The sequence below is a fragment of the Pongo pygmaeus genome, chromosome 17 (assembly GCF_028885625.2).
Source record: "Pongo pygmaeus isolate AG05252 chromosome 17, NHGRI_mPonPyg2-v2.0_pri, whole genome shotgun sequence".
Taxonomy (NCBI): Eukaryota; Metazoa; Chordata; class Mammalia; order Primates; family Hominidae; genus Pongo; species Pongo pygmaeus.
In genome coordinates this window covers 71,060,171-71,074,454 of record NC_072390.2, presented here as the reverse complement: position 1 = coordinate 71,074,454, position 14,284 = coordinate 71,060,171, and the positions used below count along the sequence as shown (strand labels likewise).

The 14,284-nt window shown below is 41.1% G+C and overlaps 1 long non-coding RNA gene across 3 annotated transcripts in view; it reads left to right on the top strand.

Annotated features, from left to right (window-relative positions):
• Nucleotides 1–13,623: 13,623 nt before the first annotated feature.
• The window catches only part of LOC129019083 (uncharacterized), a 32,528-nt gene continuing 31,867 nt past the window's right edge, over nt 13,624–14,284 (top strand). The window contains exon 1 of one of the 3 annotated variants that reach the window (XR_008495504.2): nt 13,624–13,852. This is a non-coding gene — a long non-coding RNA (uncharacterized LOC129019083). Of the gene's footprint in view, nt 13,921–14,284 lie in introns of all 3 variants that reach the window. The other 2 variants (XR_008495505.1, XR_010124179.1) reach the window with 2 other exon arrangements.

Below are 14,284 nucleotides of genomic sequence, written 5' to 3'. Positions count from 1 at the left end.
CACCCCTTCCCAGTAAACAAATAGCATCATGTTACTGTAACAATTGCCCTGGTCCTTCCCATGAGAAGAACAAGGCATTCACAGTTGTTTTGCCCTTTCTCTGCCCCCACGTTATTGACTTAGAGCATGACACGTTTGTACAATTGTAACTAAGTCACCAAATGGGAAATGTCTAAATCAAGCCGCAATTAATGCGTCGTAAAGTGCTGGGTAATAAGCCACACGTTACCTCTAGGAGTGACGAATTTTTAGAACTAAACCCCAGTGTAAGTCTGAAGCAGCAGAAGATTGGAAAGAAAAAACAATCCTTGCCAGGTTATTGTGGGGTGTGAAAGCCACGCTGTTGTGGAAAGGCAGTGTGAATCCATATTATGCAGAAATCAATGGCAGCCCAATCTTTGCAGACTGCACGAGGCGCTGTGTGACAAGGGCACAGCGATTCTCCTAATCAAGCAGGTTGTGTGAAAGCAAAGAGTCCAGCTGAGCTTGATATATCCAGCTGGACTTTGTTTGCTACTTAATGGAGCAGGTCATAGTTATAACACCCCAAAGAAATCAACCAGCCTCGGCCGGAGGAACACGCGGAAGTGTGGGAACTCCAACAGTTCTATGTTAAATCACTTCTATAGGTCATCTGCAGAGAAAGAGCTCAGAGGAATAATAAAGGGGCGTCATTCTGCTGTCTGTGTTTATGATTCTCCCCCCAGGGAAGGGAATCAGGGTGGGGAGGAAAAGCAATGTAGCTGGAGAAACGTTTCATCTTTTTTTATTCTATGCATTATAAAGCTCTTGGCAGGGCATCAGCCACTAAACTTAGCTCCCCTTTTTGAAAGCCACACATTACAGGGGTTTTTAAGCCAGAGTGATGGTGATAAAAGGCCAATTCAGGGCTTGGGGACAATTTTTCCTAACAACATGCTTTGCCTCTTTGCTTCTTTAAACACCTGCCGCTTTGTGCAGCCTTCTGAGATACAGCCTTCAGGGTAGCCCTGGCTCTGAGCTGGGAGGGTGAAGTTCAAAGTTAATGCCACTCTTTACTGCCATGGCTGGGGGTGTGCAGCCACTGACCTCACCTTGGCATGAATAATGTCACTGTCAGAATGCATATGGAAGTCAGGAGGGTGGGATGGGACTCTTCAATCGTCTTCAACAATGGGCTGCTGACTTTGGAAGCATTAAGACCCCTCTCCAATTCTTAACAGATTCCTTAAAAAGCATCCCCTTCACAAAAACTCTTGGGATTTAAGAGTGCTGTACAAAAGGTGCCTGGCAAATAGATATGTGGATTAGTTAGGGGAGTGATGAGTTTCTGACTACAAGTATTTTTAGGTGAACCAGGCCAGAGGAAGTAAATGCTCTATCAATTAGAACACTAACTACATTTTTCCTTCTTTCTCCACCGGATAGTCTTTACTCACTGCTGAAGAGCTGGACATTGCAACCTGCAGGGATTGAGCCACTAAAATTTGGTGAAGATTCAATAGGAAAAGCTGGAATCCCTGATAATTAATATGATGATTGTGTGAAACTGCATGTCTGGAGATAATGTATCATACTGATCAGAGCACATTTGACTGCTGAAACCTCCAAGTTAAATAGTCAGCATTCTCTTGGTCCCTTGAGCTGCAATAACTACAAGAGAAAACAAAAATGGGACAGTGAAGGTGTCCATCCTCCCACCCTCATTAAGTCTGAAGTGAAGAGACACTGGCCATAAGACTGACCCTTGCTTTCAGGCTGTAAGCAGAACAGTTTTAGGTAAACTGCAGCATGTACTTAAAGGAAATGGTATAGGAAATTTGAATCTTTACTCTTTCATAATCAAAGATCAGAGTATAAGAATCTTGAGTCCCTGGGTCTTGGCTGAATGATATGTTCATCTTTTATGTAGACGGTACCATCGTGGAATGCAAAGAACATGGTGTGGCAAGGTGGGAGAGCTGGGTTCCAGTCCTGGCTCTGCCAGTGCTGCTTAGAAACCCTGAGAAAGTCTCCTCACTTCTCCAGAACTGAGTTTCCTCATCAGCAAAGTGAGAGGCCTAGACATCATGATTTTTAAAGCCTCACCTAACATCTTGTGATTACTCTGGATGCAGTCTGTCTTAGGAAGTGCTTTGGTGGAACTGAGAGGAAATTTTACAAGAGTGAATCTCCCCATGATGACACCCCTCCCAGACAAGCCCAGCCCGGCCTTCTGGGCCCCAAGTCTTCCTTCCCACTGGAAGACAGCACTAGGCAGCTCTCTGCCATAGGCCACTCTCTTCTGAGGTTGTCCCTGCCATTGGAGGCTTTTCCTTCCTGGTTAGAGCACAGCTTTGCACCATTTGCATCTTTAATACTCCACAGTGAAAACTCACTGTTCAAATTAATCACTCTGGGCAATGGAAATCCTTGGATGACAAAAAAGACTCCATATTTTTCAACATAGTACTTAATTCATGAGTCAGGAAGGTTGAATTATTTAATCAGAAAGATTTAGAACCACATGGCTAAAAAAGGAAGAGTTGCCTTGTTTCATAGGCTGAATAAGAGCTCCCCAAAGATGTCCCACATCCTAAACCCTAGAATCATAAGTGTTATTTTACATGACAAATGGGACTTTGCAAATGTGTTGAGGATTTTGAGTGGGGAGATTATTCTGGATTAGTCAGTTGGGCCTGATGTAATCACAGGGGTCCTTATAAAAGGGATACAGGAGGTGTCAGAGTCAGAAGACAAGGTAAAATAATGACAAGAAGCAGAGGTGGGAGTGATGGGGCCACAAACCAAGGAATGCCAGTAGCCTTTGGAAGCAGGACAAAGCAAGAAACAGATTATCTTCTAGAGTTTCCTGAAGAAACCAGTCTTGCTAGCACCTTGATTTTAGCCCTGTAAGATCCATTCTGGACTTCTTACCTTCAGACTATAAGATAGTAAATTCGTGTTCTTTTAAGGCACTCACTTTGTGGTGATTTGTGACAGCATAATAGGAAGTTAATATAACTTATAAATATACAGTTAACCAAAAAGCTAAATTTTCAAAATGGACATTTGCTAAAGAGTTTGGTTCATTTAGATTTTATTCAAAAGCAGGTTGTTTAATGATTTGATGTTTTTCTAAATATGTCTTCTCTCAAGTAGACCTAAGAATTCACAATTCACGATTTTTTTTATATTCTTGCCAATCACAGGAGGTTTATTTACCATTATTTCCCACCATGTTATGGCTGACAGCTGCCTTTGCAAAACAGGATCACCCCAAACTGGACGTTTTTTTCCTCATTCAGAGCAGTCAGTAGTTCCTGTCCTCGGTGTATCAGTAACCTCTCGGAAGCAGCCTCTCAACAAATCTCTAAGTCCTTAATCTTCAAACTGCAGGTAGGAAAAGTTGGCCTCTTCCAACTCCCAGAATCCCCTGAGAAATACAGGCATGAGGCATTGCTAGTTCTCTATTAAGAAGAGAAACCGTGGAGGATTTGCTACCAAGCCAAGGGGAGCACAACTTTCAGATAGCTTCTTAGTCCGCCTACACTTCATTACCCCAGGCCTTTCTTTGTAAGCTATTTCTGACAACCCTTCCTTGACTACTTGACTCATCTCAATGTGATTAAATTGAGAGAGTGTACTCTGTGATTTAGGGTTGGATGTCCAAGGACGATATAAAGATCAATTTTAAAATAACCAAAGAGAAACAAATTTAAAAAACCACCCTTCCTTAAAACTTCAAAAAGGTCAGTATCCTTAATTGGAGAGGCAGGTGTTAGATAACAGTCGTTGCTGAAAATTCTTTGCAGATGTCAGCTTATAACTCCACCAGAGCAATTTTCAGTTAATATGGGCCTTGAGATGGAATAGTTACGTCCAAAAGCCCTGCCGTTGATTCTAAATTTGATGTTCTTTCACAAAGTTGCACACAGATTTCACAGTTGATCATCTGCATGGGTGAATTTTCCACTGGGAGACTGATTCTGGAATTTGCTATCTGTAAAGACATATACTGGACAGTAACAATATAATTAATTTAGAAAGTTAAATATAAACCAAGGAAATTGTTAAGATCTGAAAAACTCTCAGCCAGCCGTGTTTACTTGTTTGTTTGGTGTAAACCTTTAGATGTATGGAACTAAATTTTGTTTTTTCCTTCTCCTATTCCCCTTTCCTCGTCCTTCTCTTCCTCTTTTTTCTTCTCCTCTTCCTTCTTCTTCCTCTTCTCCTTCTTCACATTTATTCAAGGTCCCTTGATGTTTCAGCTATTTGTTACTATGTGACAACTACCCCAAATCTTGGTGATTAAAATAAAATTTTTGATGACTCAAAATAATAGCCTTTTCTCATGACCTTGTGAGCTGGCTGAAGCTCAACAAGATGACTCTTCTGCTGGTCTTAACATAGTGTCACTTATATGGTTGTAGTCAGAAGGCTTCTGGAGTTGGAATATCCCAGATAACTCTGCTCATACATCTGTGGCCTTGGAGAAGATGACTAGAATGTTGGAACCTTTCTTTCATACTCATTCTCCCTTTCTCTCTCTTCTCTTTCCCCATCCCTCTCTCCACATGAGCATGGCTAGTTTTGGCCTCCTTATTTGGCAACTGGATTCCAAGAATGAGCATTCCAAGAGGGCAAGTGGTGATGAGCAAACACTTACCCATCTTCTGTAGACATTGTGTTTGCTAATACCCCATTGGCCAAAGTCAGAGTCAATGTGGAAGGGGACCACACAGGGCTTGACTACTGGGAGGTGTGAGTCATTTGGAGCCACAGCCTAATACACTTTGGATTCATGGTGCCTTTTCAGAAACAAACCCTGCTTGAGCTTAATTTCAAGGATATATTCATAGTGTCTTCTTGAAGTGTGGATAGATCTAAGGTTTAGTCATTGTTTAGCCATGAAAACAGTTAAGTTGAGGTAAGGAATCCATGGTTTATTGGTACTATCTCATATTTGGTTGTGACAGTTCATAGACTGTGTTTTTTTGATGCTAGAGAAAGCACAAGACAGGAGTCAGGCATCCTAGGTTCATCCCTAAGGACCACATGATTCTCATTCAGTTTACAGAGTTAACTTTAAGGTCCAACTGTGTTCTGATAATCAGAAGTTGTTAAAACAGGAGTTCTGGTCAAGTGCATCAAAGTTCCATTGCCTTTACCTACTTCCCATCAGAAAGAGTTTGCTTTTTGGTGTCTTGATTATTCCTACCCATTCTTTATGTCTACAGATGTAAATATTCTTTTGCATTGTCTATTAAGCACTTCGGTAAATGCTTTCTGACTTGGCTTTGCCCTCTGCTATTTCCTAGGGACGGGCCACCTTCCTGACAACTTGTTCTAACTGTAGAAACTAGGGCAGAGCTATGTTGTTATATAGTTATGCTGGTGCATAATGAGTGCTCAACAAATAATTCTTGACTGAATACATGAAACACTAGACATAATATCTCAGCGTATATTGACTTTTCTCATTGGTTCAAACTAGTGAGTTTTTTAAAAACTCTTTAAACCTACGTTGACAAGATTGTCTCTGGGATTAAAATTAGGATAAGCCTTATTTTAAGAAAGAATGGGACAGAACTTTGGAACATTTCCAACCACACAAGAATTTTTCCTAGAGGAAAACTTTCCCTTTGTCATCAGTTAAGGTTATTAAAAAATAATCAAGTAAAAAAACTTGCTAAATTAAAAAAGAAGTCACCCAAAGTCAGAACTTGAAGAAAATGTGGTGACTTAGATTCTCCTATTAACAGCCACCTATTCAAGGTCTTTGTAAGTGGTTACTGTACAAAGAAATTGCTAACCACCATGGTTTTTACCTGTGATTCTGAAACATGCTGATAAAATACTCTCATTTTCCTCTCTTTCTTGGACTATTAGAATTATTCTCCTGTATTTGGAGCTGAGTGCTAACCAAATCAATAAAGTCATTTATTATAAAGAAAACAGATTTAAGAAACAACAGACTTGACTACTCTGATAAAACATAGCAAGCTCAAAGTATGAATGCAGTGTTGAATGAAGGATTTGATTTATATGCTGTACAGAAAAATCCAGTAAGCAGGAATGAAAGTTTTTATTGTCTTGTCTATGAATGGCTGTTCATAAATATAAAATTAGTATTTATTAAAATAAATTTAGCATTTTATTGTAAATATGGTCATTGTAAATAACAACCCTTTATTATCTTCTTCTTGCAATGCTGCCTTTTAAATTTTAATCACCTCTGTAAAGTAGCTGCCTCAGTTTGCCAAGATTTACGTAAAAATAAATATCCATTTATGATCCAATTTATGCTTCACAAATTACTCACCATTTAAAAAGCTTTTTGTTTGCAAGAAAGAATAGTACTAAAGGAGCAAGATGGGGGAATTCCGTGTCTCAAATACCATCTGGTGTCAGGAATGATGAATCCTTAACTGGTGTGAGATATCAGTGTCTATACCACACTGTGTTTTCTAAATGCTGAAGTTATTAGCATTTCAGTTTGGGAAGGGCTAGGTTCTTTTACTGAAGGGGCTGAGCTGTTTCCTATGAATGGTGACTCAGGGATGATAGAGACTTCTTGCTGCAAAATATTGCCCTACCCAGATGCCAAGGCATTTGGAATTTTCCTTTTGGATCTCCTTTCCTTTAGAGTTTTTTTGCTTGCTTGTTTGCTTTGTGGTTGTTTGTCTGGAAACAGAAAAAGCATGTCAATAGTTCTGGGAAAGGAGGCATGAAGTCATATTAACAGTATTGATGAGATCTTCCCCTACAGGTGGAAGATCAAGGCCAGGGCAGCAGACTGAAGCCCAGAAAAGGAGGAAAGAAAGGAAGGCTCTGGAAAAGCCCCAGGGAGATAGCAGGAGACAGGCCAGGACATTGATGAGGAGCTGGGCCTTCCACATGGTTTTGTCAGGGTAAACCCTGCAAACCATAAGTACTGGGGATAGCAGTTTACTGAGGAGTGACAACCAGACCAAGATGTGACACACAAGAGTCAATGAGAGGAAAATTTCATCAATTGTGGTATATTTTGATGATACATGAAAAGAAGAATTTGGTACTTAAAAGCCCTGAGTTTTTACCTCAGAGTAACTCTGACAAACTATACCTTTAGCACCCAGCCCCATGGTCACTTGTCACAGAAAGGATGCTCTTGGTCCTGGATTGATCTACACGGTCCCAATCAGCTACCATCCTTTATGGTGGATAATTGATTAACAATCAAGTGTTTTCTTCATAAATCATAATTGTTAACCTTTATGAAATCAATATGACAAGTTATTGAGTTCTCAAAAGTGAAATCAGCAATTATTTCTCATTGGAAGTTAACCTGCTTCCTCCTTTTCTTCTTCAAAGACATACATACATGCATACATAGATACATGCAGGCATGCATGCATACATAGATACATGCAGGCATGCATGCATATATATGTACATACATACATGTATGTATATATGTGTTAGTATATATCTGGCAACATAAACTAATATACTGACTTAAACTGTTTATTAATGTAACCGATAAAACGATTTATATTAATTAAAATTTCATTCCCTCTTTTAACATTTGTAGTTCTATTAGTTAGGCTTCAGCCAGGGAAACAGGATCCAATCTCAGTGCATAAAACTGAGGGATTTTACCCAGCACTTTGGGAGGCCGAAGCAGGCGGATCATGAGGTCAGGAGATCGAGACTATCCTGGCTAACACGGTGAAACCCTGTCTCTACTAAAAATACAAAATAATTAGCCAGGCGTGGTGGTGGGTGCCTGTAGTCCCAGCTACTCAGGAGGCTGAGGCAGGAGAATGGCATGAACCTGGGAGGCAGAGCTTACAGTGAGCTGAGATCACACCACTGCACTCCAGCCTGGGTGACAGAGCGAGACTCCATCTCAAAAAAAAAAAAAAAAAAAAAAAAATTGAGGGATTTTAATGTGAGAGTTGGTTACTGGAGTGACAGAAGAGCCGAGGAGTGCTGGTGGGGAATGAGGGATTAACAACAGCAGGAAGCCCCTACCACCCCATGGCTAGAGGAGAAAAGAAGAGCCCAGGGGCTGGACCTATCAGTGGAGCTTGACCAGATAGGCCTGTCTGTGGATCTGGGGTCAAGATGGAGACACATCTGTGATCAGAGTCACACCCTGTGAGCACCCTTTCAGCTAAGGGGAGTTGGGGTTGGAAGCTTGGTTTGTATTTGGAGGAATTTAGTTTATGTAGTTCACAGTGACCTCTGGATTTAGTTTCAAGATTGCTGGAACTCCTAGTGTTAGACTTGTTCCTAGGAGTTCTCCTATTGCTCATGGAGGGAGGGAGAGTCCGAGGTTGTACAGTGAAATGCAGGTATCCCATAGCACCCGATGCTGCAAGGATATGGTCAACAAAAGAAAGACAGTAAAGAGTATGAAGCCAGAAGCTAGTTTGTGTGATATCTTCGAATGACCAGATGTGTGTAATTGGAAGTGGAGGATTCAGTTCTCATTGATGACTGATCAAAACAGAAGTGATCTGTCAGAACTGTACTCAATTTTTCAGAACCTACAATTATAAATGCACTGTAATTTTTTCTTCTTTTCTCAATGGGAATTGTGCAGAATAGACTATATTACAATCCTTGTGCTTGTAGGGAATAAGCATGTAGTAGTTCTACAGATAGGAATTACATCTATAACAGCTCATACAAGAAACCTGGTAAAAATTTTTCTAAATTTGAAAATGATCCTAAAAATATACATGATATTTTCAATAACTAGTTGTGAATCTGACAAAAACATTTTAAAATTATCAACAATAAAAATGCATTTTAATCAATTATCCTAGAGTAATGATTAAATTATCCTTTAATTCTCTCTATAAAAATTGTATTATAAAACCCTAGAAATGGAAATTGAGGTGGATGAGCCAAACGATGTAGAAAAAAATGTATTATAGAAGTGATTCAGTCCATTACTTAATACAAATATTGTGTCATTTGTCTGGATTTCATGATGTCTGTGGAATTTGTCACCTTTAAAATGTGTAATTTGTTGTGATTCTTTTTCTTGTTCTAAATAAATATTCACTTTTGTGACTAAATTTAGTATTTGTAATTTTGTACTTTTCTTTCAGAGGGTCTCCCAAATTGTACAAGTGTCAGGTCACCCAGGGCCTAGATCTACTCTTGGGGAGGAGAGAGAAAGACTGCTGTGTGAGCAGAGCACAGCCACTACAAGTCAGGAGCGTGCAGTCTCTAGACTATCCCTTCCATTCGCAAGGTCCGAAGGCCATTATTTTCAGTAGGCCACCATAGCTGCCCCGCTTCAGTCTCACCAGCTCTCTCTTCATCTCTCCCCACTCCCAGGCCCCCAACTCCTTTTTGCCTCAGTTGGCCAGTGCAAGAAGCTACTTCCTTATTACTTTGTTTTACAAATTAACTTTGATTTAAGTCCCAATCCATATTAGGTTGAAGCCCTAATTTTTGTATCCTAGAACCCCGAAAAGGAATTTTCTCCACTTGATCTTAGCCAAAAGGCTGAGAAGTTGTGCCAATATAGAATTTTCTTACCAAGAAAGCTATCTTCCTCTGATCTACATGCTTAGGTACACCCAGTTGTGTGGGATCTTAACACTTGCACTTCTGCTTCCACAGCATAGACATGTGGCTGGGAAGTGGCGGCTGACCCAGGGTTTATATTTTCTAGCATTCCACCTTCTGTTGGCAGGGTTTTGCTCTCTCATTTGCAGCTCTAGTCTGTACCTATTCTCTGGATTCTAGACTCTTATATCCAACAGCTTATTTGATATCTATCCCCCTTGGTTGAGATACACATTCTGAGAGAATTCTACTCAATGGAATGAAAGAGAAAATAATGTTTCATTTCTAGGCTTGATGTATATTAGCTTTCTTCCTCACACATGCCTACTCAACTCATGCTCCTCTATGCATTTTCCCCCTTCTGGAACAGAAATGACATCCAGAGTTGCCTTGAAAGCTTCATATTGAAAATGGCACCAGGCTGGGTCCCTGAACCACTATGTGGAAGAGGGCTGTCAATCAGCTCGCCTGCCCAGTGCTACTATGTGATCAAAAAATCATCTTCTAGTGTGTTAAGCCACTGAAATTTTGGGCTTTACTTCTTAAAGTAGCTGGAATTACCATAACTAAAGCAACAGTTTTCTGTTTGGTGTTGCCAAATTTCTGGATAAAATTCTTTTCTTCCCTAGCTTGAATGAGCCAGGAAGGTTTTCATTCTTTTATTGATATTCTCTTATCCTCTTTAAATAATAATAACAATAGTTATAATGATAATAATAAAAATATTTTAACAAATATCTTTAATGAGGGTCTCACTCTGTCACCCAGGCTGGAGTGCAGTGGCATGATCTCTGCTCACTGCAACCTCCACCTCCCGGGTTCAAGCGATTCTCCTGCCTCAGCCTCCCAAGTAGCTGGGACTACAGGTGTGCACCACCACACCCGGCTAATTTTTGTATTTTTAGTAGATACAGGATTTCACCATGTTGGCCAGGCTAGTCTCAAGCAATCCACCCACCTCAGGCTCCCAAAGTGCTGGGATTATAGGCGTGAGCCACCATGCCCATCCCTGTGCCAAGCTCTACTCTAAGTCTCCTATGTGTACTATGTCACTGCATCCTCAGGTGGTTCTATTTTGATCTCCGTTGTCCAGGGAAAGAAGCTGAAGCAGAGAGAAATTAAATTGCCCCAGGTAGAGTCAGAATGAGAGGCCAAGGGGCTAAATCCTCACAGAACCCAGGACTGACCCATTATGCAAAGCTCAGTCCGGTCTCCCATTTCCATATCTGGACTTAGATTGCTTGGTTAAACATTCTTGTCTTGTCTCCCCCATTCAAACATACACTAATGGGGTTCCTTTGCCCTGGTGAGCTTCTCAGCCACAGAGAGTGCTCTGAAAATGCTGAAAAATCCATGGTCCTGAGATTGCCAGGATTCTCGGTTCGTCACATTATTTTATTCATACGTAAAATAGAGCTCAAGGAACCTGACTCACTACCTCAGAGCAAGAAGAAGGAATGAGCTCATGTCTCTAAGATCTGTGAAGCTCTGTGGAATGTGGGTTTAGATAAATAGGAGCTTTATTAGTTTTGCTACTTACAAGCCCCTTCAGTCTTCACTTTCCACCAAACTGTGTGAACGGGCCACAGTCTTCCTCTGCTCCATCTCTTCCATGGGCAGGCTGCTCATTTCAGCTTGGGCTGTGTTTCTGAAATGTCAGCCGAGGGGCTGTGGGTGCTGGAGAAGGAGCTGGGAACAGGACGTACCCGAGGCATTGATTTCAAAAAGACGAGTTCTACTTGTTCAGCACATCAGTGGAGTCCAGTGGCTTGGACAGAGCCCATTTCCTGCTGCTGCAGAAGACTGAGGGACTTGTACTCCCTGTACATGATTGTTCAGGGCAGGGCCTTTTCAGGGAGGAAGAGAAGATGGTTTCTCCATTTTATTCTGTCCTCCCAAGGAACCCATCTTACTGAGCAAAAGAGTAAAGCTCAAAGTTGTCTCTATCAAAATTCACTTACTCTCAAAACTTTTTTCTCTTCTACTTTCTCCTATGAGCCACCATGGTAAGGCCCAGTGGACACTGACCTCCCCAGGCAACAATGGCTCCCACATTCCAGGGCCAAGAGCCAATTCTTCTTCCTCCTCCCACTCCACTGACGGGCTGTAGTCAACACAGTCTCTCCTCCTTGGACACTTCTTTATTTCAACATTCTTCTCTTTTCCTTCTGCCCCAGTAACTGCTCTGTCTCTTTTGCTAGTTTCTCCTCAGACCCATGACCTCCAAACATCAGAGTACTCCAGAGATCAAGATCCACCCTGTTTTCTCTTCTGTCTAAAATCCCACCCTGGGAGATCCCACCTAGTACATGGCCTTAAATGTCAGTAGTGACTGTCTTAGTTGCTGATCTGGCCTGGACCTACTCCTTGAACTCTAGAATGCAGCTGCCTGTTTGGCCTCCCTTCAGTTGAGATCTGCATCCTGAACCTGCCCAAAACTGAGCTCTGATCCCCATCCCCAAATTGCTCCTCCCACTGTTGGCTTCATATCAATATAATTCTGGTTGCTCAGGTCCCAGACCATCGAGTAACTGTGGCTCTTTTTCTTACACCCCACATGGAAATCTAACATTCCCACTGGAATGTGACTATTTCTCTCTCCTTCCCAGCTAATTCCTCAGTCTGAGCCTGTCCCACCTGGAATATGGTAGTCACCTCCTAGCTGGTCTCTCCGCCTCCACACTTGTGCCACCTAAATTTGTTCCCAACATAGTAGCCAGATGGCTTCCTTGAAAATCTAAATGAAATCATATAATCTTTCTGCTAGAAATTCTTCAGTGGCTTCCCAAATCATGCAGATCCAAATTTGTGATCTAAGCTTATGATCCACCCTCTCACAGTCCTTCTGATCTTACCTCCCACTCCCTTCCCTCTCATCCCTGCACTCCCACTGTTGTGGCTTTCATGACCAACCTTGAACATGCCCAGTGTGCTCTTGCCTCAGGGCCTTTGACTTGCTCTTCCCCTCCTTCAAATGATCTTCCACCACATGTCCACGTGGCTGTTTCTTTATCTTTGTTCAGTTCCCTGCTTAAATGTTATCTTATGATAAAGGCCTTCCCTAGTCACTACATCCAATAAAGCATTTTTCCATTAAGCTATCATTCTCTATGGCCATATCTGGCCTTATTTCTTTTTAGCATTTTATAATAACTTGATATATTCAGTATTATTTATTTTGTTTATTACTTATTTCTTTCCTTGAAGTGTAGAATATAGCTTTATTTTTAAAAATATCTTCCTGTTTGTGCACGACTGTGTTTGCATGGGAGTCACTGTGCTTACATGGAGTCACAACAAATGTGCGTTGAATTAATAAATTTCTTCCCATTAGTAGAAGTTAACGTGTGTGCGTGTATCTGTGTGTGTGTGTGTATCTGTGTGTGTATGTCTGTGTGTAATGTGTGTTGTTTCTGACTCATCAAAGGCTGTGTGCATAAGAGGTTAGATTTTATTCTCTTCTCAAAAAGTCAGTGTGTTTTTCCCTGTATCCTTTCTGCCACCATAGCCCTAGTGAAAGGAGCAGAATCAATGTATTTCTGGAAAGAGAATAGTATGTAAGAAAGGATATTGCTGCATAGAAAAGAGGAAGGAAAAGCACATCCCTCTTGGTGCAAGATGATTGTATGGAAGGGAAGGGAGTCAGATAGAGACAAGACCAGATGCAAACATGTTGGACTCACCTTCTGCACCTGCCCTCCTACCCTAGGGGAAATTATGAAAACTCTGAGAGTACAGAAAGTTTTTCCATTTCTTATTTAACATTCAGAGAAGGGATCACTTCATGGAATAATTTCTTACCCTCTCTATACAAATCTATGCATCATAATAAAACTGCTGCTATGGTGGCATGGTTAGGAGAACAACAGCTTGAAATTAGTGCCCTAGAACATCATCTAGTTCAATATGCCTTCAAAAATATCTAGAAGTCCCAACTTGCTTTGTGGAGGGACACAGAAGGAAGGTGATGGTGCTTCTGGTGGTGAATTACTGAGGAATCACTGCAGGGGTGGTGAAGTGGCCTTGTTGCCACGGCCTGTTGAGGAGGTTGCCTAGGCTAAAGAATAAATGAAAAGAACTTTCAGACCTCACAGATGAATAGAACGAGCAAAAGTTGCAGCACAGTGTGTCACCAGAGAGGAACAGAAAATCCTTGCTGTGCCAAGAAGGAAAAGACCATGGATCTACTAGCTGCAGATTTCAGCAGTAATGCCAAGGGGGCAAGAAGTGACCAGCAGAACAATTAGGCCATGGCAACAGAAGCCAACTACAACCCATGTTCCAATCTATGACCTCCCTCTCCTGCTGGTACAAGGACGTGGTGAGCTATCTCACACATTCATTCACCCAGAGATGATATTTGAGACATTTAACAATGGCATGACACAGGTAGTGATACTGCCCACAGGACGGTTTAATTCTTTTTTTCCCATTGCCCTGAGGTCAGGAAGATTATTTTCCTGTATTTGTTTTACATAATAGAAGTTGTATAGCTTTTCCTTTCATCATCAGTTCTCTTAAAATATTTGGAATTAATTTTTGTATATAGTGTGAGGTAGAGATTTAATGTAATACTTTCTCCATTATTTACCCATAAAACTTCCAAAACGGTCTAGATTTTTCACCATGACTCTTAGGAATGTGGCAAGGGGTGGGATTTCTTATAGTGGAATGGGTTTGGTGGGATGTTGGCGGCCATTTGTATACATGGATTATTTGTAAATCAAGTGTTTTTTAGTTGGATAGTTTATGC